The 24,915-nt window shown below is 46.6% G+C and overlaps 1 long non-coding RNA gene across 1 annotated transcript in view; it reads right to left on the reverse strand.

Moving 5' to 3' along the window:
• The window catches only part of LOC132328371 (uncharacterized), a 28,228-nt gene that overhangs the window by 502 nt on the left and 2,811 nt on the right, over nucleotides 1-24,915 (reverse strand). The window contains exon 2 of the long non-coding RNA XR_009486763.1: nucleotides 1,968-2,024. This is a non-coding gene — a long non-coding RNA (uncharacterized LOC132328371). The remainder of the gene's footprint in view (nucleotides 1-1,967; nucleotides 2,025-24,915) is intronic.

Raw genomic sequence — 24,915 nt, forward strand, 5'->3', positions numbered from 1 at the left:
GCTAAGAGAATACATGCACACCCTGGCATGAAAATGGTCAGAACAGAGCTCAGGGAAGGAAGAAATGTCTTTCTCTGGCAGGGAGGAGCATACCTGAACTCCAAGGAGTTTGTGAAGGACATCAGTCATTCCTAACAACCAAAAGACAACACCCCCATAGAATACTGGTGTTCAGGCTGTCCTGAGCCCCACCGCTGCACTCCTCTGTCTCAGCAGGAGCTACCCTTGGAGAAATCTGCCTTTGTTCAGATGTACAACTGTACAACTGTGTACAGCTCTGAACAGCTGTGCAGAGGATACCTCAGTTATGCATGAAATATGCATAAATTGATGCTTCAGTTGGGAGTTTTGGCACAGAAGGAGAGTCCTGGCTTTATGAGAGGGCTAAACCAAGAAGGGAACAGAGCATGGGCTGTCTCTCCTCAAAGGCATTGAGCCTCTCAGGGTGAGTAAGAACACCAGTAGTGCTGGAATACCTGGTAGTGAGAGGATCCATGGAGGCATTCTGTGTCATCTGGAAGCCAGACCAATGCTAACTTCCAGTTCACAACCCTCAGGGACACTGTATGTCTTGAAAAATATAGATGTGAAACTTACTTTAAAAGTGAGGGAGTGAAGGGACACTGTTTGCACTAAAGCAGGACAGGGAGCAAGGATTCCTCTGCTCTTTTCTTTGGTTTCCTCTAAACCATCTGTGCTACTTGCTGAATTGTTTTGTGCCTTGGTTTCCCCTCTACCCCTGAGAAGTGTCCTAGAAGTTCACAGACCCTCCATAGTTTCCTGAACTCTTCTGGCACTCTAAGCAGACAGTGCTGTGCCTGTCTGTCTGTCTGTCCATCCATCCCTGCATCTGCAGGAAGCATCACTCAAGTCTGTCCCCTTGCTCTGGCAGGCTGTCTCCGTGCACCCTACTGTGCCTCTGCTAATTCCAATTCCCTGTTTCCCTGCCCTGAGTGCAGAGCAAAGGATGCCCTTTGGGACTATGAGCTGCTGTGGAAACAAACCCTTCCCCTCCCACGCTGGAGTCTGCCTCACATACCAGCACCTCGGGGAAATAACTCAGCTCCAGTGCCTGCTGCTCACCTCCCTGACCAGCTGATCCCACTGATGGTTCTCTTCCTGCTGAATTTATGGCACACTCCAAACGTGTTGCATTTGGGTTTTTCCCCTCTTGCATTGGAGAAGGAGGAGTAATTGCATTTGTCACCTCTGAGGGCACACCCAGAGCCCAGGGAAAGTGAGCCATTATTCTCATTTACAAACAGGTCGGTAATCTCTTCTCACATGGCCTCAAAAATCTTTGTGCTATCGGAGCAGGCTGTGCAGATTAGCCGATACTGGGAGATTGTCTTCAGCAAAGCAGTAAAAGGCTTAAGTGCACTAGATTGGTTTTTGATTGACTTTTGGAGGAATAGTATATCAGAAGAATCCCAATATGCTCTCCCTGTGGTACTTTAAGTGGATATAATGGTCAGAACTGACAGACAGTAATGAGCCTTGTAGACAGGGGCAACTGTATGTTATTTAATTTCCACTAAAGAAGATATCTTGGCATGGAACCTCAGGTCTAAGACAACACACAAACACTCAACAGCCAGATTTTGTTTCTAACACTGCTGAAGCACAGGCTGGTGCAGTTCCCTCTATGGCTAAAAATTTGGGGGCAAAAATCCTATATGTCACCAGGCAAGGAATGCAAATAAAAAACTACTTCCTCTTTGGAAAGGCTGAGTGAGAACTCTCTCATACACCCCACTTCCTACTGTCTAATGGCTTTCACACAAATCATTTCAAGCTGAAAATGTGAGATCACTGATTAGTATCTGGGGAATTACAGCTTGGATGTGGGAGAATGAATCCCCTTTGCATCAAATGTCAGACAGCAAAACATGGACACCCTGCAGCCAAGGATACGGTGGGGTTTTTCTTTGAAGTTGAGAGACTTGAAGTAGTAGTGGGTTAATTACCCTGTTAGACACTCCACACCAGGTCTCAGGAGGGCTTCCTTGGCTTTCCACTATCTCCTGATTCAGAAAGAAGAGAAGCAAATTTTAAAATAACACTTTAATGAAAATTCCGGACGATCCATAAAACATTTGCTAAAATAAACAGGCCTGGTTGGGTGCTTTCATCCACTCTACCAAGATGTAAACAGACTCCTTTCTGACTCGCAGCACTGCTGTTTTCTCATGGTTTCTTCCCAATGGACAGCAGGACACTGAATTTCAGCTCTCTCTGGTGGGGTCAGATGGGGCTAAAGGCAGAGCAGGCAGCTGCCAGGCCAGCAGGGAGGAGCCACTGCCCTGTGAATCCCCATCCCCATTCCTGGGAGAGAAGTGGAGCCAGCCCCCACTGCCTGCACTGCTCCAGCACGCAGCCCATGGCAGGGTCTGTGTGAGCTCTGCTCCCAGCAGTGCTGGAGTCAGCACAGTGTCACCATCATATTTTCTGCAAAAATCCCCTTGCCCAGGACTTCTCTCCTGGGAAGCTGAGAAGCCTCAGAGAAAAAGGAAAACAATATTATTTCACTGCTTCTCCTCTGTTTTGCTCATGTGGAATGAGTTTGGAGATTGTTTACCCACAGGTGATTGTTTCATTGCATTGTGCTGTGAGGTGTTTTTACTCATTGTCCAATTAGTGCCAAGCTGTGTCAGGACTCTGGAAGGAGTCACGAGTTTTTCATTATTATCTTTTAACCTTCTGTAAGTTTCCTTTCTGTATTCTTTAGTATAGTTTAGTAAAGTTTAGTATAGTATCCTTTAATATAATATAGTATCATAAAATAATAAATTAGCCCTCTTAGAACATGGAGTCAGATGCATCATTCCTTCCTTCATCTGGGAACTCTGTAAATACAAGAGCACAGCAAACCAGCACAGCGAACCCCCCTCTCCTGAGCCCCCTCCCAGCCCCACATCCCACTGCCTGGCAGACCCCACCCACCATCATCCCCTTTCCTCGTGACAGGGGGCTGAAGTGGAAGGAGAAAATATTATATTGCCCCTGTTCTTACAGTGGTGTGAATAGCTTTAATGGATTTATGATCCTCCCTTCCATTTCTATAGAGCTTGCTCTATGTGGCCCTAAAGGCTGCAGTTATTTTGAATGTTTTTTCCTGGTTTTCTCATATTCCTCTTGGTTGTCTCAGCAGTCACCCTAATGCTCTGTGCTGCAGCCCATCCACTTACTTCCCTGTCCTCTCATGTCCCCTTTTTAATTACATGCAGACAAAGATGTTAATTCTCTGATAGATTTGGATAAAATGACCCTAAGCCTGGAGGTTTTCCTTTATGGCAGCTACAGCTTGTCCCCTCACCTACAGTCAGTGCCAGCCAGCAGCCACCACGCCCTGCAAATGTGCTTAAAGTCCTGACACTGTTTGCCCCCGGATGGGGACCAGACTCATCCAGCCTGCTGTGGGAGGCACAGCAGATAAGAGGCTAATGCAAAATCTATAGGAAATTAGAAGGCAGTAAATCTGCTTGTTTAATGAGAGATTCGGGTGCTGAGGCTTGGTCTGCTTTCAAGAAAAGAGGAATTAGTCACTGCTCAATCTGTCTGCGGCCGAAGCAGAAAGACCAATATTGAGAAAATGCTGTTTGTGTGCTCAAGATGTGTGTCCAAGGGGTCCTAGCTGAAATGCACTGAAATGTGTGGACCCCCGTGCCAGTGACAGCTGTGAGTCCCTGACAGCCCTGCCTGGAGGGGGGATTGGGTGGATAAATGGTTCTATATGTCCCCAAGGGAAGGGGACATTTCCTGTCAAGGAACACCAGCGGAATCCAGGGCAGGCCTCAGCATGGCTCTGTGGAGTGGCTTTTTACCCTGCTGTTTTCAGCACACAGGTGTGAGAAACAACTGCTCGCTTTGAAAATTTAAAAGGTTTATTAAACTTTAACAAAAATACAACAAAGGACTACATAAGGAAAAAGCTGCAGTGCTGGGAACTGCCCCTCATGCATACCATGCAGCCAGTTCCTCTTCAAGCTGGATGCTCATCTTTTATACCCCTGGGGTTACATCAGCCAGTCCTGGCCCCTCCCAAAGTCTGTCAGTCAGCTCTTCTTTGCCATTTATCAGTGGAAACTTCTTTCCTGTAGCTTGACTGGAGGTCAGGAGTTGCCATGCTGTACCCCCTAAGCACCAAGCTTTTCCTTTCCCAACTGCCCCAGGTAAGGGACACATGTGCAGCCTTCTTTTACCTGGCCTAGACAACCCAGCTGTCTGATGGCAGCAATACAGGGCCGGGAAAGGGAACTATGGGGAGAACAGAAGATATCTAAACTATAATAACATAACTATACATCACTAAAACTTTTATTAATATTCACACAATAGTTATCTTTTAATTGAGAGAGCCAATCATCTCATTATCCATCTGTAACACAGGCAAGAAGAAGCCAGGTTGTGGCCAGGGCTGGCCATCACCCCAGGGCTCAGCTGCCTCTGCAAGGGCTGAAACCCCTGCTCAGCTGCAGCTGCTCTGAGGGGTGATGACAACACCCCAGCATTCCACCCCCTTGTGCCATCTTTCTCCATGTCCTCCTTTCTGCTCAGTGAATTAATTCACTGGCAGTGAATTAAGGGGTTAAAGGCCGCCTAAGTGTATTTCTAATCCCACAAAGCCATCACAAGCTATTATTTTTCTTTAGTTAATGTTTTACTTAATTTCTTTGATTTTTTCCCCTAGATTTTGCAACATTCTTTTCTCTCTAGAGATGGTCTGAGACTTGCTGCTGGTATGCCTGGGGATGCACTGGATATCTGTGACCCCACCCAACACAGCCCCATCCTCCAGCCCACATGAAAACCCAAATCACATTTGCTGAACTGAGCCAGAGGTGGTAGAGAAGAAGCTTTTCTGGTTCTCCTGGGGTAGCAGGGGGCTGTGACAGCTGGGAGACCAAAGAGTCTCCATGATTTAAATGGGTTTCACTGATCAGACAAGAGCTGCAAAGCCAGCACAGGCAGCTCCAGAGCTTGCTATGACTGTATATAGAAGATTTAAATAAAAAAAGACACATACATAAAACCCCTGGTTGTCCTGCCTCCTAATTACAATCCCAATATACTAAAACCTGCCACTGCACTCAGAGACAAAAAATCACACAGGAGCAGTAATTCAACACACTGAGCAAGCTACAAAAATCTCCTTTCCAAACTCATCTCCTGGTGCCTCCCCTTCCCTCCCAGTGGGATGAGAGCTCTCACCTTCCCAGAGGCTTTGCAGAAAAACTCACGGTTTGTAAATTCATTTTTACCAAGCTCTGCATCCCTCAGCGCTGGCTCAATGGGCCTTGTCCTTAGAGGAAAGTTCAGGGAAATTAACTCACACAGGAAACAGCTAAGCAGGATTTGTCTTGCCTCTCACAACTCTTGTTGGGAGTTGAATGACAGGGGAGATGTGATAAGGCTCTGAAAGCTCAGGAGTCTGGAGAGGGTGAGCAGGGACTGATGTCTCATTGCCTTCCACAGCACAGGAACAAGATGGCATCAAACCAGTGGATGGCAGGTTAAAAACAAACAAAAATAGGGCTTTCTAAAAAAAAAACCAAAAAAAAACCCCACAAATGAAGAATAAGCCCAAAAAATCTGACCAACCAAACAAAAAACACAAAGAAACAAACAAGAAAAAAAAGGAATTAAAACAGCTCAGGGAGCTCCTTGCAGCACTGCCTTGGGGATGCTGATGGCTTCAAGGGGAGAATGAAAGAATGAACAATACCTACAGCAAATAAATCTGGGGGTGGTTAATGAGGCTTGGGAAGTGCCTGGTACGAGCTGGGGGTGTTGGGGGGAGCCCCTTTCTCATGTTTGCTCTGCTCCTACTCTTCTCCTGGTGTGACCAGGATCCAGGCATCCCAGCAGCCTGGGGGATCCTGGGGCTGCTCCTGTTTCAAACCCAGCCATTCCACGGGCTGAGCTGGAGCAGCCCCTCCAGGCCAGGCTCTGGGAACACTGCAGCACCAGAGGCTGCAGGCACGGGCTGGTTCTTCAGGAGTGTCCACACCAAGCAGGAAAGGCACAGATCCATCAGATGGACTGTGCAGGGCACAGCCAGGGCTGCCAGGCTGGGCTGGGGCTGCCCCCACACCCAGACATGTCCCATGGCACCACCTCTGACTGGCTCCATCTCCAGCTGCACGCTCAGAGGAAAAACAGCATCGAGTGCTTGGATAGTGGTTTTCACTTTCCACCACTTTTTAATCAGTGACTAATTAATTCTCAATGCCCCAGTGAGGTAAATATATCTGTTTCATGCATTAATACATATCTATATTATGTTTGATCTTTCCTTAACAAGTCCCTATAGCCCTAGAAATCCACACTGAAAGCTGAGAGAGGGGGGTAAAAACAGCACCAGCTTTGAAATCCAAAAGATCTTCATTTGTATGTGAGAATGAAAGTAAAAAGAAAATAGTTATTTGGCAGGTCTGTTTCCACTGAGGGATTGGTTTGCCTCAATTTGTATTTAATAAGTGTACCACCAAAAAGTATTTAATGCATAATGTATAATATAATACAACTAGCACTACACTAAATAATATCCTCTGACTTTAAACATTAATGACTGTGTGTGATTATTTCTTTTGAATTTCCAACTACACAGAAAATATTTGTCAGCAGTAAAAATAAGCTTGTGATAGATAAATAAAATATTGGTGCAATAAACCCGAGCCATGATGTGCCTATTTAAATGCATATATACCTCTGTTCAATGCAGAACAGTGAATGCTGTTTTTGGACAATATTCTACTAATGTGTACACTACAATATAGTAATATTCAACATCTTTTTCCCTTCAGCTGCAGAAGAATTGCCAATTCAGTACAACACTTGCTGCTGAAGGATATGTTTATACCTTCTCATTTTTATAACTTCTTGGTTTTATGCAAAGATGAAAGAAATTGTTTCACCCACATACAGACGGGAGATTTCACACCAAAGAGTATTTAGATGACATAAATCCAATTATTGCCATTTTATTTAACTGTAGTTTTTACATTTCTGGGAACTGTGCACTAGGCCCATTCTCTTTACCCAGGGAGGCAACAGCTTTTATGGGAACCTTTGGGACAGCAACAAACTGAGCTCTGGAAAACACATGAGCATTTTTAGGGCCATGCTTAGATCCAGTTTAAGTGCATTCCTAAGGCTGGGAACACATTTAAGTGCTGTCCTAGCTTGGGCTGAGTTGATTCAACTTCACAACTGTTATCTGAGCTGGGACTTGAGCTCTTCTATTTTTATTTTTATTTTTTCCAGTTGGATCTGATATCGCACTTGGCTGGCAAAATAAGATGCAGTACTACAGCAACACACAGGCTTGTCACTCTGATGGTTATGTAGATCAGAGCCTAAAAGTTTGTCCCTCCCAACATTTTTTAGTCCTTCTGTTGTTCAGAAAATTCCTGGTCTCTGGGAAGCTGCCCTGAGTTGTCACTGGAGACCATCCTGAAGGACCTGATGCTCTTCAAGCCAAAGTCACGCTTGACAGCACAAATGTCAGCTCACCCACAGCTTTCACATGGGGCATGGTGCCAGGGCAAGACTTGGGGGCGTAAGATTGGGAGCTCCACACAGGAAAACTAGCCAGAAATATTAAGGTGTAAAAATATTTTTTTTTTTTTAAATGAATTTCTTAAGATGGCCAGATTTTATTGGCTTGGACTGAACTTCTTGGGTATGTTCCAAATTAAAAAAAAATTAAAATGAGGGGAGTGGAATTCTTGGAAATTCAGGCATGAAATACATGGCTTTGTTTCAAGCTTTATAATGAAAAAATAACAGAGTCAAGTACCAGAGCAGTCAGACTTTATGTTCTCAGTAAAACAAAATATTTTGCTTAATATTTCACCTTGCAAAAATACTTTTAAAAATCTACTTTGAATTGATCTAACCTGAGATTCTTTCACATTTTGGCCAAAGAACAAAAAATAGAAATCCAGCATTTGCACAGTTCCCTTGTGTTCATGTGGGCGTCCTATTTTGTTCTGACCCAAAAAAGATCTTTCAGTCCTCTGATACATGGTGAAAGGGAGCACCTGTGCCTCCCACCTTGCTCTGCTCAGGATATGGAAGCTGGGCACAGGCAAGTGTCTCAAATGCCTTAAAAAGCCTCTAGAAATTCTGTTTCCAAAGAAAAGTTAAAAGTGTGGAACAAACACAGGTGACGCAGAAATATTTCCTTGAGTGTGCTGAGAGCCTGGAACAAAGATCTGTGGGGTGCCTCTCTCAGCTGATGGAGAGATGGTTCTTTCTCCAGCTCTTCAAGGCAGCATAGGAAAAAATAACTAAATGTATAATCTGGCAATCCCTGTAAATAGCAGTAGGTCAAGGACATGCTCGTTTTGGTACAAGGAGGCCTTTACAAGGCACTCAAATTCTGAATGCTGTGAAAGTGCTGAGTTAACCTATCTGCTGCTAAGTGCAATTTTAACCCAGGGTGCAGGCATTCTTGTGGCACACAGTTGTCAGGGTGGAGTCAGAGTCAGGAAAAGATGGTTTCTGAGGCATTCAGGTCTGTGCCACTGCTTTATTACATGAGAACTAGTGATAGCTCTGAAGTATGGGCCACATGCTACTCTCTGTTATACTGGATTAAATCTGTAACCCATAGGGTGCTAAATCTGGGTTTACACTTGCTTTGAAAATGCAGAGTCTGGTGTCTGCCACTGCAGAGTCTCAGGAGGTGCAAACACTCAGACAGTCACTGCAGCATCCCCGGACTGCACTGAATGCAGCATCCTCTGCAACCCAATCCTCATTCATGAGCACCCAGCCAGTTTTCCAGCCAGCCTATCAGAGAAAAATGGCCACAGAAGAGCAGAAGTATTCCCAAACCATGAATCACTCAGTGTTTTCATATGCTGCTCAGTTGATTTTAATGAGGTTTCTTCAAAGAGCTGCAGTGGACACTCCATGGTTTTACAAAGAGCCATGCAACCTCCATCACCTGAACTTCAATTATCCAATTTCCCTGGTACCTGGAAAGGCAATGCATGGTAATTACACTGGAAGTTATTTTAGCAACTCAATCATTCAAATTTTGCCAAGCTTCTCATAAATTCAGAGAAGCCAAGGTTATGCTATAGACATGGGTGTGTTCACATGTCAGCTTTAGGTATCTAAAAAATTAAAGACTTGACAGCAATTTAGAAAATGAGTTGCTGGGTTTTTTCAAACACCAAGCAGATCAAAGGACTGATGCAATTTGGGGAGATGTTGTAATCATTAACTATTTCAGAAGGGATCTCACAGCCAAGTGCTCAGCTTGAGGAATTGTTTGGAAATATACAGGATAACTCTGCCTCTCCCAGCCTCAGAGCCAGCACAGAAATATGCATGGGATTTACTGTGACAGGGAAAAAAACCCTTCTCATTTGGAGTTGGGCTAATCTCAGAGCAGGACAGCTGAGGCAGGAAAAGCCATTTAACTAATGTCGTGTTTAAAAGGCCTGCTCTGACCTTCATCTCTATCTGCTTTCTTGCAGGGCTGCCTCTGAAGTGCTGTACAACATAAATAGCATCTGCCCTGGGATTTTAGCCTGAGCTTAGCAGAAATGGTTCTGGTGGCTGTGATGCACCCTCTCACAGTGATTAGTCACCCAAGTTTTCCAGTTCTCCTGCCATTTGGGGCATATGTTACACTTCTATTTATCCAGACATGATTGGGGAGGCTGCTGATTAGTAGTGACTGAGGGCACTCTTACTCAGCAAACCTGTGTGCCAGATAAAAATAGCAGACAGCACATAAAAGGGGAGGATGAGAACTGGCCCAGCAGAGAAGGCAGCTCTAGGACACAAAGTTTTTCTTCAGCCTCCAAGTCTCTTGGAGTTAAACTTGTCTGCAGAGCCCAGTGATCAGACTGGCAGGGGCTGCAAGGGCTTTCTTGCCCCCTCTGCAGCACAGGCAGCTTCCTGGGGTGAATTACACAAGAAATTGCTGTTGCAGGGACTTCAGCATTGCTGATTTGCTCAACCTCCTCTGCACCTTTTGTGATGCATTTACTCTTAAAAAAAAAAAGTCCTGGGTCATACAGGGTGTCAAGAAATTTCTGTAACCTATGGCAGGGTATAATATGGTTCTTCAAAATGACTGTCTGGTTCAGGAAGAGGGCAGAAGCAGGATCCCTGCAAAATTTTATGCACAGCTCAACCTGCAGCTGCTGCAGTTTTCAAAATGCTTCTCCTCAGTTCATCACCTCCTGTCTGATCATGTTTGCACCATCATCCCTTCTCTGCTCTCTGAGTGATGTGGTTGTCACTGTCATATTTTCTGAAAAATCCCTTCTCCAGGATTTCTTCTCCTGGGAAGCTGAGAAGCCTCAGAGCAAAATGTAAATAAGAATTATCTGATTCACTTCTCCTGTGCTTGGCTGCTTTGGAATGTGGTCTGGAGATTGTTTACCAACAGGTTCATGTTTGATTGGTTTCATGTGAATTGTTTTAACTCAATGGCCAATCACAGCCAGCTGTGTCAGACTCTGAGGAGTCAGTCACGAGCTTTCATTATCATTCTTGCCAAACCTTCTGACATATCCCTTCTCTTTCTTTAGTATAATTTTAGTACGGCATTTTTAAATATAATACAATATAAAATAATAAATCAGCCTTCTGAGAACAAGGAGTCAGATTCTCAATACCTCCTTTGTCCTGGAGATCTCAGCAAACTCAACAATGTGGTCACTGAGTGGAGCTGGGGGGCAGCAGGGGTGATGCTCCCTCTTCCCTTGCACTGCACAAAATGTCCTGCAGCAAGGAAGGCAGAGGGGGACCTGCTGCTGGTGGAGAGAGGGAGGGAGGCAGGGAGGGATGCACAGCCCTCCAGGGATGCCCACACGGACATCAGAGGCTTGGTGCAGACACAGGAGCAGGGATGAGTCTGCAGAAGCACAAAGGGAGGCTGATAAAACATCAAACCCTAACTGAAAGCAGAGCATTAAACAAACCAAGTGCCAGGCACATGGATGTCCTTATTGGCTTTAACAATGTTATTCATTCATTTAAAAGCAAGCACACACACTCACTTTCCAGCCAAGGACTTCAGAGGGGCTGGCAGGCAGCTACAGAGCCTTCTTGGAGAGGGCCTGAAACCAGAAGAGCAGCTCTAATTCCAGCAAAGATTTTGGGACAAATATTTCACGACATTTCCAAGCTTTGTCTGACCTTCTGGGAACCTCACAAAGTTTCTCAGAGCACTGGCAAGGACAGACTATACATTAAAGGCCTTTTAAAAGCCCAGCAATTCTTAGCACATCCAGCAAGCTGCCAGCACCTGATGGAACAGAATCAACAGTCCTGACTGGACAGTGAAATCACTCAGAAACATTCAGCCTCAGGCACTCACTTGTAACAGCAATCTGGGCACTGAACAATTCAAGCATTTCTTCTCACCACATCTCACATGTTGTACAGGAAAAAAAAACAAACCACCAAACCATGAGGCATCTTCTTAGTGCAAATCTAACTTGCCAGGCTCCTAATCCAGAGCTCTGGATAGCCAGGGACGTAATTTCTCCATAGGGTTACCTAATACACCAGGGGGTGGGATGATCCTGCATTTATCCTCTGGGAAATCTTGAGATCCCCATTAGCTATTTGTAAATTCTTGCTTGAGGTTTCTCTTACAGTTCCTACCTGGACATAGCAGTGTTTCTAAATGCTCCACACAAGTCCACAGGCCCCTCCTGTGATACCTCATCCAGTCCCCTGGATTTACAGGAGGTTTACACTCTCCAACCCAGACAATGAAGGAGGGGTGAGGAAAATTGCAGAAGTGAGGATTGAGTGAACTGAAGATTAAGCCCCCAGTTTTGAAATCTAGTTTCCAAAGTTCCTCCTTCCCATTAGACCCCACAGCTCCAGCTGCAAATAGAGTCACTGAAATTACCCCAGGTTTGATCTGGTTTTAACCTGGGATTAAAAGACCATGTATCCAAAAAGGATATCTTTAACCTGGACCAGGTCAGAGATTCAGTGCTCAGTCATTGTCAGGGCAGAGCAGGGCCTTGTGATCTGACCCTGACATGTCCCCGTTTCTGTCACATCTAGACCTGGCCAGCTGAGCTCCCCCCTGGAGAAACCATTGGTCTCACAAAGGCACCTGGTGAGCAGAAAGGGTTTGCAGAGCTGGCAGAGACACTGAGGAGTGTCCAAGTACTTTGGATTTCCCTAAAAAGCAAAAAACTGCTCTGGTGAGAACAGAGGTTTTGTTGCTTCCTTCTGCCAAGATGGACGTTCACATCTCTCTCTAGAAAGACCTGGAGCAACGTGTGCCTCATCCAAAGTCAACTGTCATGAATGGGAGCTGGGTATTAACTTCCAAGGCCAAAAGTTCCAGTCCTTAAACAAACAGAATATGAAATACAGACAGAAAGTGCTCACCATTTCCAGCATATTTCCAAGGAGCGGTGTTCACTCCCTGAGATTGAGGAGAAATCTCACAAAGACAACAGGAAGAAGTTAATAAAGTTTTTCCATGTGATTTTTATTTGGTGTCAAGTATCAGCCAGTTTGCCCATCTGGGATATTAATAATGCAAATAGTGCTAAAGGTTGCTTTGCTCAGAAAAAGCCACAGGAACTTATAGAGTTCATTAGACTCACATATTTCCTCTCCTCCCATTTAAATAAAGAGAGGGGACGCCATGCCGTTTCCTTTCACACGAAAGTGTTGGGCTTTGGCAAGGTTTTTACATTATTTAATTAGCCCACTCAAATTTCACTGAATTGGGAATATTCTAGTGACAATAATGTCCCTCTCCTGCTGAGTATCAGAAGGTGGAAAATGAAAAGCTCTGTCATGCAAATGCAGCCTCAGCAAAGTGCCTAAGGTGGCTGGAAAATATCGTTTAGTCCAATTATTCTTCCTGCAATTCTCGTGAATTTGAGGAAATGAAAATGAACCCGAGATGTTCCTTTCTCTGAAACCTGCTGCTGCCTCACCCCATGAAAAAAGCAACTCCACGGATCAGCCTTGCCCACTGTTGGTGCAGTGCCCCAGGAACCCCTGCAAACACACCTTGCAGTCACCAAAAGGAAAAACAACCAACACAACAGGACCCAAAATATGATTAGCAGACAAAAGCCAGACCCAGAGCCTAGTGTGAAATATCCTCCTGCCGTTCATGGGAGTTAGCAAGCAGACAGATGACTCACTGATTGATATATTATCCTGCCCTGCCAACACATCTGGGTACATGGCAAAGTGGAAAACAGTGCATTAATCTCTGTCAGAGGGAAATCAATGGGAATCAGGCACCTAATTCCCTTAGCTGCTTTGGGAAGTCCCGCCCTTTCTCCACTTATCATAAATCAAATTTAAAAGAAAATCTTTCTCTGCCTGTGAACATACTGTATCTGCCCAGCCATGATCCCTTCCCTCTGAAATTCATCCCTCAGCATCTGCTCCTGGGGCCTGAGGACCAGGTGCCTCCGTGGTTCTTTCCAAGGTCCATGGATGATGCTGCAAGAGGCTGTTACGGCTTTGCTCCCTGAGTGAGAGTCACCTCCTCTGCACCCAGTTATCCCCGAGCTGGTAGGTACAGGGGAAAGCAAAATGAAGGTGACACCTTAAAATAAATACAGATCTGAGAATCAACCATTAATTTTGCAGTCAGGTACCTGCTGGCTGAGCTACTCTGCTCCTCAAAGCGCTGGAGCTTCTGCCTGCAGTAGGAGCATTAGTCAAAATCACTTTTGTTATTGGGTTGGTATCAGTTCAGCAATTTAGATACATATCTATGAGCAATCACTTCCTCATTCCTGGCTTGCCATGTTCTGGGTAGGATTTTCATAGGAAAAGCTGATTAATTTGAGGGTAACAGAAGGGCTGAGCAAGATGCCCACCAGGTGAATTTCTCTTCTGCACAATATGGAGCTGGTTCCACAGAGTGGCAAAATGTATTCCCTGCTGCCAGGCTGCTCAAGTTCACCCCCAAATCTGTGTGTGGTGGGCTGAGCACATGCACATCCCCCTACATTTCCCACAGAGGGAAGAGCTACACATGGAGGAGGTTTCCTGAAGAAGAAGTGGAGCTGCCTTCAGACAAAGAGGAAAGAGATGACCACCTGTCCACCCCCCTTTCCCACTCCTCTAGAAAGCTTCTCAAACCAAACTGTGAAAGTACAGGGGAGCCAGTCTGGGGCCAAGTGGGCCTTACACCCAGCTCAGCCATGCCTGCACAACCCCTCTAGCCCTGCTTGTGCTCAGATCCCTCCACCAGAGAAGACGTGGGTCACTTCCAGCCTGGGCAGCAAAAACATCAGTCTCCAGTATCCACTGCTGAACAGCAGTACCACCACCATGCTAAAAGCAAACACATTTTCCTTTTTTTGGTCCTCAGGTGGTGGTGTTTTGTTGTGGTGGATTTTTTTTCATCTTCAAAAGACATTGATTCATGTTAAATTGTATAGAAATAATTCTCCTTTCACAGCACTGCCAAAGTCCCTTTCTGTCACAAAGTCCCACCTCCATAAAGCTGTTGGCTCCCTGCCTATTAATTTTCTCCTTCAGAAATCAGGAGATTTCTGAATCAGGAGGACAGGCAGAAGTTATCCCTGCAGAGATGTGAGCTCAGCCAGGAGCAGGGAGCACTGTAAGGCCCCAGCTGCACCCCAAAAACACAAGTGCTTCAACAGAGAACAGCGATTTTTTTATTTTACACTCTGATACTGCTGCTCCAAAGGAGGGATGCAAAAACTTCCCAGACAAGAACAAAAGGGATGAGAGGAGCAGGGGCATCTGGTGGTGTTGGGGGCAGAGGATGCAGAGCAGCTTTCTCAGTGCAGGAAGGAAATGCTTTGTTCAGAGCTTATGCAATTGAAAATGCAGATTCAGACAGACCCAAAGAGTTCACAGATGCATGTCAGGCTGGCTAAAGCAGAAGGGAGCTGACAAAGGGGAGTTTGACTACAGTATTAGCAATTTTTTTTAAATTAACTTTTCTTTGTGAAGCAGTGTTTTAAAAGTTTACACATGATGCCTTACTATAAATACTAGAGCAAGTGTGCATTAAATGTAACTTACATTTCAGGTGTGTGTGTGTGTGGTAAATATGAAAAAATACACAGTTTCTCTGAAGTGAAATCAGATATCTGGACTGAGATCAAACAAAATGTTTAGAACAGCTTTGGGTTTTTTTTTCCCCTTCAATGTTTTAGCTCAGCTGGCAAACCTGAGCATCCATCATCACCCTGCTTATTCTTCCGTCCTGTCTGATAATGCATCTCCACATGGGAATCAGAAGCTGTGGCTTCCCATAAAGCCCACCTTCCAAAAGCACGAGTAAATCAGCCTCAACAAGCCCCACAAGAGCTGCCAAGGAGCAGAAAAAACACACACATGAAAATGAACTAGATCAAATCAGGAGCTGTGCATTCGTTTGACAGGTTGTGTCCTCTGTAGTTAAAATAAACCTTCTGTAGCAGGGATGTTTTCTCTGTAGTGCACAAACATCAAGTGCTAAGAGCATTTCAGTTTATTGCAAAGAATCTGTTTCCCAGCAGCTGCTCCAAATCCAATTGCATTTTTCTCTGATCTTGCTATTTTTGCATCTATCAGAGACTTTAGTCTCCTGCTACTTCTACAGGATCTTAAACCTGGCTCTGACAGGCTTCAGGAAGCAGGACAGCCCTGAGAAACCCCTGGCAGAGCAGGCCCTCCTCTTGCAAGCTGCTTTCCAGTTTGTTTGTGCTGTTGCTGAGTTAAGGAGGGTGTGCAGGCACATAAAAACCATAGAACCAGAGAATCACAGATTGGTTTGTGTTGGAAGGGAACTTAAGGATTCTTCTAGTGCCAACCTCCCTGCTGTGTGCAGGGACATCTTCCACCAGACCAGGTTGCTCAGGGTCACATCCAGCCTGGCCTTGAACACTGCCAGAGATGCAGCATCCACAGCTCTTCTGGGCAACCTGTTCCACAGGCTCACCACCCTCACAGTAAAGAATTGCTTCCTGCTATCCAATCTAAACTTATCTTCTCTCAGATTGAAGCCATTCTCCCTTGCTCTGTCACTCCCTGCCCTTGTAAAAAGTCCCTCTGCAGCTCCCCTTATTTAGGTGCTGGAAGGTACTGTAAGGTCTCTCCAAAGCCTTCTCTCCTCGAGGCTGAACAATCCCAACTCTCTCAGCCTTTCCTCAGAGGAATGGTGCTGCAGCAGAGCAGTGTCCCGAGGGATCCCAGCTCATCCACACCTCATCCTCATGGCACAGCTGATAGCCCCTCCATCTTCACAGCCTTCCCTGAGCGTGCAGTTCATAAATACAGAGGAAAACATGAAATCTACCACTGTTTTGTTTCCTCAAGCCTCTGTGCTGGCCCAGCCCCAGGCCAGTCCTGTCCCACTCGCTGGCAGCACAGCATCATAGCAAAATAAGGATAAAATGCTTCCCCCAGCCATCTGAGCCTCCTCTGGCTGCTTTCCTGGGGGTAGAGGGATGAGCTCCATCAGAATAACACTGCTGCCTGCATAATCCTACAGCAGGAGTAAACATTCAGGCTTAACTGTTTTGCAGGCACAAACTGAGCTGGCACAGCAGGAGGATGCTGTCCCAGTGCATCAAGACTGCAGGTGTCAGGGCTTATCCCCAAGAACCTGAGCTCCTACAAAAGGAAGATAACCTCATTTAGGGTGGAGGATCTTAATACAAGTTGGGAAACTCCTGTTTCATTCATTCCAACAAAGCCTCTTTGCCCTCATCCCTTTCAGAGCCTGTGGCAGCACAGGGAGGGAGAGTTCTGGCTGGGATATCACTGCTGGCAGGGTTTGAACCAAAGCTGGGGACACAGCTGCAAAATCAGATGGTGGCTTGGCAAACAGAATTAACTGAGTGTTATCACCTCCCTGGCCTCAGAGTGGCTTCCAAAGCACATTAGCATTCCTGAGTTTTATCCTTGCCCATCCACAGCATCTCACCTTGCCTTTGTTTGCCAGTTCTGCTGCCATGGCACCCTGGCACATACCTGGAAATGCCATCATAAACTGAGGAAGCAAGGCAAAGTTTTTGCTTGAAAAAGAAATAAATGCAAAACAGGTCAAGTTCATTTTAGGGAGGCTTTTGCCCAGGCCCCATCAGTGGTTTTCTTCACTGAGTGATTGGTGTGAGGCTGCAATATGATGTGTGCTAGCAAGTGGTAGGTGGGAAAAGAGATGGCAGGGGAAAAGCCAAGAGCTATAAAGGTGCAGGGGGAAAAAAAGGAGGTGAGATTTCAGCTGTTAACACACAGCTTCATGTGTGCAAGCAGCACTTGGCACCCACAGTGTGAGGGGTGGGAGTCATGCTCATTGCTATCACAGGTCACCCCTCCAGCCCTGCCCCTGCTCTGGGGCCACAATCAAGGCAAAGCTCATGTACAGCCCATGGACTGGGTGCTGCAGGGGATCTGCAGGCCAGAGACCTCCATCTCCCAGGGGCTGGAGCCACCTGGGGTCCCATTCCTCTGGTGGATGGGCCCTGTGGGGACTGGTTGCTGCTCCATTGGAGGACAGCTGGCTGAGAAACCTGTACCCACCACAGAGCAAAACCAGTATTTGATCTAATTAATGCCAAGAGTGATCATGAAAATCAGTGTAATCACATCCCTCTTCCTGTGACATTGATGCATTTACTTTAATTGGCTTTTCTGTTGGCCCAACATCTCTTGGTTTCTAAGCAGGAGAGGTTTTGCATCACCAGTGCTTGACCCCATTGAAGACACTTCCAGGAGCCAGCCCCAGGCAGCCCTGGAGGTGGGATGGAGGGATGGTGATACCCACCAGGGGTGCAGGGCAGGAACCAGGATCGTTCATAACCACATTCATTTTATGTTGCTGCCAGAAGCAATCAGCAGCAGGACAGTCAGAGATGTTGGCATGAACATGTTGGTCATTACATTCCAGACTCATCCTCTGGGATTCAGAGAGAGCAGCCTTTATCTCCCTCTCCTGAATAAACAGAACATAAAACCAGGAGAAACTCCCCAGAATACCAACAAACCTTCCAGTTTTCAGCCTAGATTACTTCATGGTTAATTTATTCTTATTTATTCTTATGCAACCTTGGGGTTTTTTTGCTTTCTATTTTCCCTGGTGCCTGCCCCTTTGAAGTATTTTTAGATTGAACTCAGATCCCCTCTTTGCCTTTGCTGGGTAAGACAAGACACACTCTTCTGAGTCTCTCCTACAATAAATGCTCTATTTTTCTATCAATCTGCTCTCATTAACAGCCACATCTCAGAAGTGACCAGGACATGAGATCCGGTAGTCCAGGGTCATTCTCACACAACCAACTTCTTCCCCTTTGGGGCTGCACTTCATGGTGACTGTCCCTTGCTCAGCATCCCATGGGCCAGACATCCCTTCTGCAAAAGCCACTGCAGTGAGGATACGGACATAATTTCTGTTGTGCAAGGTGGTCCTATCACAGAGTCACAGCATGGTTTGGACTGGAAATAAAGATCATTTATAGTTCCAAACCCCCTGCCATGGACAGGACACCTTCCTCTTGTCCAGGTTGCTCCAAGCCCCATCCAGCCTGGCTGAGAACACTTGCAGGGATGGGGCATCCACAGCTTCTGTAGGCACCCTGTGCTAGGGCCTCACCACCCTCACAGTAAGGAATTTCTTCCCAATATCTGCTTTAAATCTGTCATCTTTCAGTTTAAATCCATTCCCCCTTGTCCTATCAAGATGCCCTTGTAAAAGGTCCCTCTCCAGTTCTCTTGTAGCCCCTTTAGGGTGCTGTAAGCTCAGCTCAGTGCCTTCTCTTCTGCAGGCTGGACAGTCCCAGCTCTCCCAGCCTGTCTCCATCAGCAGAGGTGCCTCAGCCCTCTGAGCATCTTTGTGCTCTCCTCTGGACTTGCTCCAGCAGCTCCATGTCCTTCTTGTGCTGGGGCATGTCCTGGTACAGGGCAAATTTTGGAGAGAATCCCCAAGGGACTCCTCTAGGAAAGCAGATTCAATCGGCCCCTCCCCTCAACCGGTCTGGGAGAAAATACCTCCTTGGAGAAAAGTGGGAAAAAACCTGTTTATTAAACAATAAAACCTAAACAATATTAAACAATAAAACCCCTTGCTGCTCCAAAAGAGATAACAAACCCAGAAAGTCCCCTCCTTGGGCTGCAGCTCAGCTCACTCAGTCCCTTATCAGTCCCTCAGGGCTGGCAATGCCGCGGCCCAGGCCCGGCCCGGTGGGCCTCAGGTGGAGCTGCCGGTGCTCTGCTGGGTGTCCAGGCCAGAGCAGGTTTGAACAGGTCCAGAGAAAAGGGAAAAAAACCACAGCCCAGGGAACTTCTTTGCCTCAGCCAGCTAAAACTAACTAAAACAAAGGAGAGCTCTGTCCTGCTATCTGTCCATCCGCAGACATCACAGTCCAGGAGCAGCAAAGTGGAGGAGCGAGTGCAGAGTCTGAAAACAAACTGTGTGAGTCTTCTCTCCCCCTTCACTCTCTGGAACAAGTCTTAAAGGTGCAAAACTTATTATTCAGCATGAACAGAACAAGACAATTGGGGATAAAAGCATCAGATAGTCAACCCAGGCCAGGGCACTCCAGAGCTGGGCACAGTGCTGCAGGGGGGGGTCTCAGCAGAGCAGAGCAGAGCAGAGGGTCAGAACAGGCAGAACCCCCCTCACCCTGCTGCCCACACTGCTCTCGATCCAGCCCAGTTCATGTTTGCCCTTCTGGGCTGGGAGCACACACTGCTGGGTCACAGTGAGCTTCTTGCCAACCATGACCCCAAGTCCTTCTCCTCAGGGCTGCTCTCTGTCCACTCTCTGCCCAGACTGAATTTGTCCCTGGGATTGTCCTGACCCACGTGCAGGACCTTGCACTTGGCCTTGTTGAACTGTGCCCAAAGCCCAGCAGGTGGCTGGGAGCTCCTGACCCAACACCAAAGCTGAGGAAGGGAAGAAGCACAAGATCCAGGAATGCAACCAGGAACACCCAGCCCTCCTTTCTGCCAGCTGCTCTGAGAATCAGTGGTGGATGTCACCAAATGCCTTCTTGCTGCCACTCAGGATCCAGTCCCTCCCAGCAGGATGCTCCAGGGTTTGCACAAAGCTCCTGACCCAGAACCTTTTAGTGGCTGCCCCACTCAAACCCCAGCAGCTCTCAGCTCTGTGGTCCTGTCCCTGCACATCTCATCTTCTCCTCTCTGTCAGGAGCATTTTTGGGAATTTCACAGCAAGGCAGCTCCAAGGTGCTCAGCAGTGTTTGCCTGGGAAACAGCAAGCAGCAGAAATGGTCTAAATACTTTCAGGCTTCTGGCAGTTCACAGAGCAATACCCCAGGCAAAGAAAAAGATATCTTGATTAGAATAATTATAATTGTCTTTTCCTTCATTCTTTCTACAGAAATTCCAGTCTAAATTATCATCTAATTTCAGAGAGCTCCATGACCAAGATTATCTATGAGTCATTTGTAATTATGTGCCAGATTGTATTAAAGCATGAAAATACAAAGGTTTCTCATCAAATACTAAGGGGGTTGGGGGAAGAGAATCAAATTACATTGGAGCAAGATAACTGTTCCAGCCACTTTCTGATTCATGGCATCCAGCAAACGCAAAGGAAAAACATGGAGAAAATTCTCATTTTAATAATTGTATAATTGTGAAAGCCGACAAATTACAGGAAATCTCAGTTTAGGGCTGACATACCATGCCCTTCCACTGCTGCTCTAGAAAACACTGTAAGGAGCTTTAAGACTCTCTCACTCTGACTCTGCACTAATTCCCATGGGAATTTCTACAGCAGCTTCGCCCTGGGCCTGAGTTTAGTGTTAAAAAGTGGATAAAAACTGCCCATTTAGAAATGCAGTCTGTATCTATCCAAACAGCTCTAGCTGGGGGCAGCAAACACAGCAGCTGTCTTTCTGCACAAAAGAGAATGCTCCAGCAGCAGGAAACATCCTGGGACTTCTGCATCTCTCCCTGGCAGCCTCCCTAGCCTGACTCTCCTGGGACAGGAGCTGGAAAACTGGGACTCCTCTCCCACAGCAGCACATCCAGGCCCCAGCTCTGCAGCACCATTGAGGAGCCCCAGGGTCAATCCAGGCATGCTGCATGCTGCAATTGAAATGCCCAGAGGGAAGCAAAGGAGAAAATGTTCTCCATGTGGATGTCTGGGGAGGAGAGGAAGGAGGAGAGGGGATATTGGAATGAGGGTCATTGGCTGCAGGGGCAAAGTTTGGGGTTATGTGTCAAGGGAGACCCAGATGACAGTCTTGACAAGGCTCTAATGTGTTCACTTCATAAACAAATGCACACATGAATCATAAAAGAAATATTAACATACTGTAGAACTTGGATGGGACCAATTGTCCTTCCTGAGAGAACTGAGTCCTGTTTTCCCCATATAACTGAGCAGTCCTAAACAGCAGGGAAAAGTCTCAAATCCCAACAGCCATGTAAAAAGAAAGCACAAGATGATGAGAGCTTCCATGTGATAACAAAGGTCTGGGATGAGTGTCCCACAGATTTTCACACCTTTGGTTAACTTGGATGCTGCCCATCCAGCCAGAGCCAGGGCTCCTGCACCTGTCTGCCACATTCCAGGGCAGTTCACACCTTCCTCTGTTCTCCACAGTCACAAACGTGGCAGGGAACTCATCCTCACCATCACAGGCACAGCTCTTCCAGAGAGCTGTTTTAGGAGGAAATTAACTTATTTTGTTTTCCTTGACTTTGCTGATGGCCTGTCACAAACCTGCAGTCAGAGCTCTGTCACAGCCCGCAGGAACTCCCCATTACCCTGGGAAGGTGTTGCACTGGGGTTCCCTCCCTGGAGCCCTGCTCACAGGTTTGCTCAGCTCCAGGGAGAGATCAGCTATAGTGTTACACAGGTGCCTTCAACCATGCTTGGCTCACACAAGCCAGGTGAAGCAAAGTGCCAATAACAGCATTTGTTTAGTCAAGCAGCACCATCACAAATCTGTTTGTAAAATCCAGGGAGTAATTAAATAAAAAAATATTGGCATCTGGCATCCCTAGCTTGCCATGGGAACCATCTCCCTCATTCCTGGGAGTTACCCTGTGCCTTAGGCCACCCATGCCAGCTGACCCCATGACACACCTCACTGTGGAAAGGAGAACCCTCCCCACATGTGCCCATAGCACAGCTTTGAAGCCTCCCAGGGGACCTGAAAACTTTATCTTTTACCCAGAAACTCAGTCCCTTCCTGCTGTCAGGAGACATCCTGTTGTTTTACTCCACTGAAACGAGGACAGCTTGTTCTCTGTGGGATGCAAGTGTCTCCTGGAGCCTCAGGTACCTGTCCTGCCCTTCAGTGACCCCCTGCCCCAGGGAAGGGCACTGACTCCCCTTTCCCTTCTCCATCACTCTGGTGTGCCTGAAAACAATGACATCTTTCAGGTGAAGCATAATTTTAAAAAAAGTTCCAGAGGCAGATGGAGCAGTGGCTTCTGGAGGGATTAGAGCATCCTGGGGATCTCTCTGGAGGGCTTCTGATGAGTCCAAGGTGCAGCACATGGACCCAGCACCACAGCAGTGAGCCAAGGGACAGGAGGGGACCCACAGCATTCAGGATGTGGCTTAACTTGGCACACATGAACTTCAGATTTCACTGATGGAGCCCACATTAAACAAGCACAGGCACCAGGATGTGACACAACTCGAGTAGTAAAGTTTCAGTGTGGGAACTGCCAGAGGAAGAAGCCAGCAAGCAGCATCAATAAATGTGCATGGCAAACGGGCCAGCTGCAATTTATTCTGCATGTGCTTCAGACATTTCACATTGTCTTCATTCCTCACAAAGTTTTTGTGATGCCTGTCTCATGAGCATGTTCTAAATGCCAAATTTAGCTGCAATGAGCATTTCTTAGCAGCCTCATGAATGCTCCCCCTGCCTATTGTGGAAGGGAAAATAAACAAATTATTAATCTGAGATATTTATGGTGCAACATTTTACTATGACTAGTCAGCCTGGCTATACATTAAAAGCTCTTTTGTTTTGTTTTGTGGCACAGGATGGCTGGTTAATAGCAGAAGGGAGGCACTCCAGCCTCTCCTTTCCTCAGAACAATTAGGACTATAATGGAAAGGTGAGGCAGGTGGGAATGGGATTTCCTCACCTCATTCCTGGTGCCTACAAGATTGACACTCTGTCCCAACAACTCACCAGCAGTTCCTTTACATTCAGTGGAGAGCAAGAGGCAGCCCAGGAATCCCCAAGCTAAGATGGATGGCTTTAAGTGAAGGAAAATGTTCCTAGAGAGTAGACTGCCATATGTATATCCGTGGGTGTGGCTGGCACTGCCACACCTGAGAGCACAGAATGGTGAATTTGGAAGCCAGTGAGATAAATGGGCCACATCAATGGTGTACAGGCAAAACAGAGCAAGAACGTGAGTCCCTGTATGTTCTTGTGTGACCATGGAGACACAAATCTGCTTCTTCCCAAGAACACCCTGGCATGGAAACCTTCCCAACTGCAAAAGTGTTTCTTCACCCACCTGAACGCAGGGCTCCTTCTTGCCCCTTTGTCCCCTTGGCCACCACACAAGCCAGCACTGCAATCTGAGAGTTGGAAACTGCAACCTCTGCAGTGCCAAGCCTGGCAGAGCTGTCAGGAGTGGGTTGACTGGAATTCTGCAGGAATCACAGAGCTGTGGGTGGCAATTTGCTGCTCATCAGCCCCGTGGCCACTTGAAGGCGGCATGCCAGGGCTCATCATGTAGGGCATCTGCTGCAGGGGGCAGAGATGCTTCTTGTCTGTCCCTGGCAAAGGGAGGGATTGTGTTTCTCTTGACAAGTGACCCTTGTTTCAGGACAGGGCTCCACAGATATACCCTCTGTTGGGCAGAGAAAGCAGCAGAACATGACAAGGGTCTGTGTTACCAAAGAGCTGCTCAGGAGCTAATGGGAATGACTGTAGGGATGGTGACAAAATGAGAGGGAATGCTTCCTATTTGGTATTACTATCACAAAGCAGGGGAGAAGATGAGCTGGTGCTTCCCTTGATACATCCCTTCACTACTGGGATCCTGAAAGGCTGTTCACCCTGCCCTCCACTTCCCAAGCTCTTCCTGAGCAGCTGGCAGGGAAACTGCTTTTTGAGGAAGGAAACTTCATGACAAGTCTTTGAAGCTCAAAGGGCTTTTCAGACCAACTGTTATTTTCCTCAGGGCTTATAAGTAGAGAAATTCTCCTCTGCTGAGTGTTAATAACCCAGTAAACAGTCCTGTTTTCCCTTCTATGCATTGGTCAGGGCATTTCTAACAAGTCTATCACTAGAGCTCCTACACACATTAGAGATGTTATTTCTTGCTGGTGTCTAGTTGATCCTACACACACTATTTGGAGAGAAAGGGGAAGGTTTTCCTTGAGGACCTGTGCTTAGCTGTAAGGCTCTTCCAAATCTGAAAAAAAAAAGCATTTGAGATTGGATCAGCCAGATCTAGAAAAACCTGAAGGACAAAGGTCCCCAGCAGTGCAAAAAGCTGACACTGAAGCTTGGCCAGGTGTAACACGGTCAGCAGTCCAGGGGAGAACAAAGGGTTGGACAGCCTAAGGAGGTAGCCAGGCAATTACTCATTTAGGAGGCATTTTTATTGCTTTTGTGAAGCATGATTCATCTCTCAGTATGTGCATGGACAGTCGATCCTCTGGCTCTGCAAATGAATCAGCACACGCTCCTCTCTCCCTGCTCCCTTGAGGCTGAGACCCTGCACAGCCCAAACCATCCCTGGGAGGAAGCAGGTCTGAGAGCCAGCAGCTGCTCACACCACCACAAACAAGAATTCACATGTTTGAAGGGATAAAAACCCCTCTTGTCATGGATTGGGTGTTGTGGATGTGAACATATTCCTGTAAGGCAGCTCACACCTCCTAAGAAGGTGGCCCTGGTTGCTCAAGAGAGAAATACAGAACTGGAAGAACCATCAAGGCCTTGAAAGGGTTTTTTGTCAACCATGTTC

The sequence above is a fragment of the Haemorhous mexicanus genome, chromosome 6 (genome assembly GCF_027477595.1).
Source record: "Haemorhous mexicanus isolate bHaeMex1 chromosome 6, bHaeMex1.pri, whole genome shotgun sequence".
NCBI classification, from domain to species: Eukaryota; Metazoa; Chordata; class Aves; order Passeriformes; family Fringillidae; genus Haemorhous; species Haemorhous mexicanus.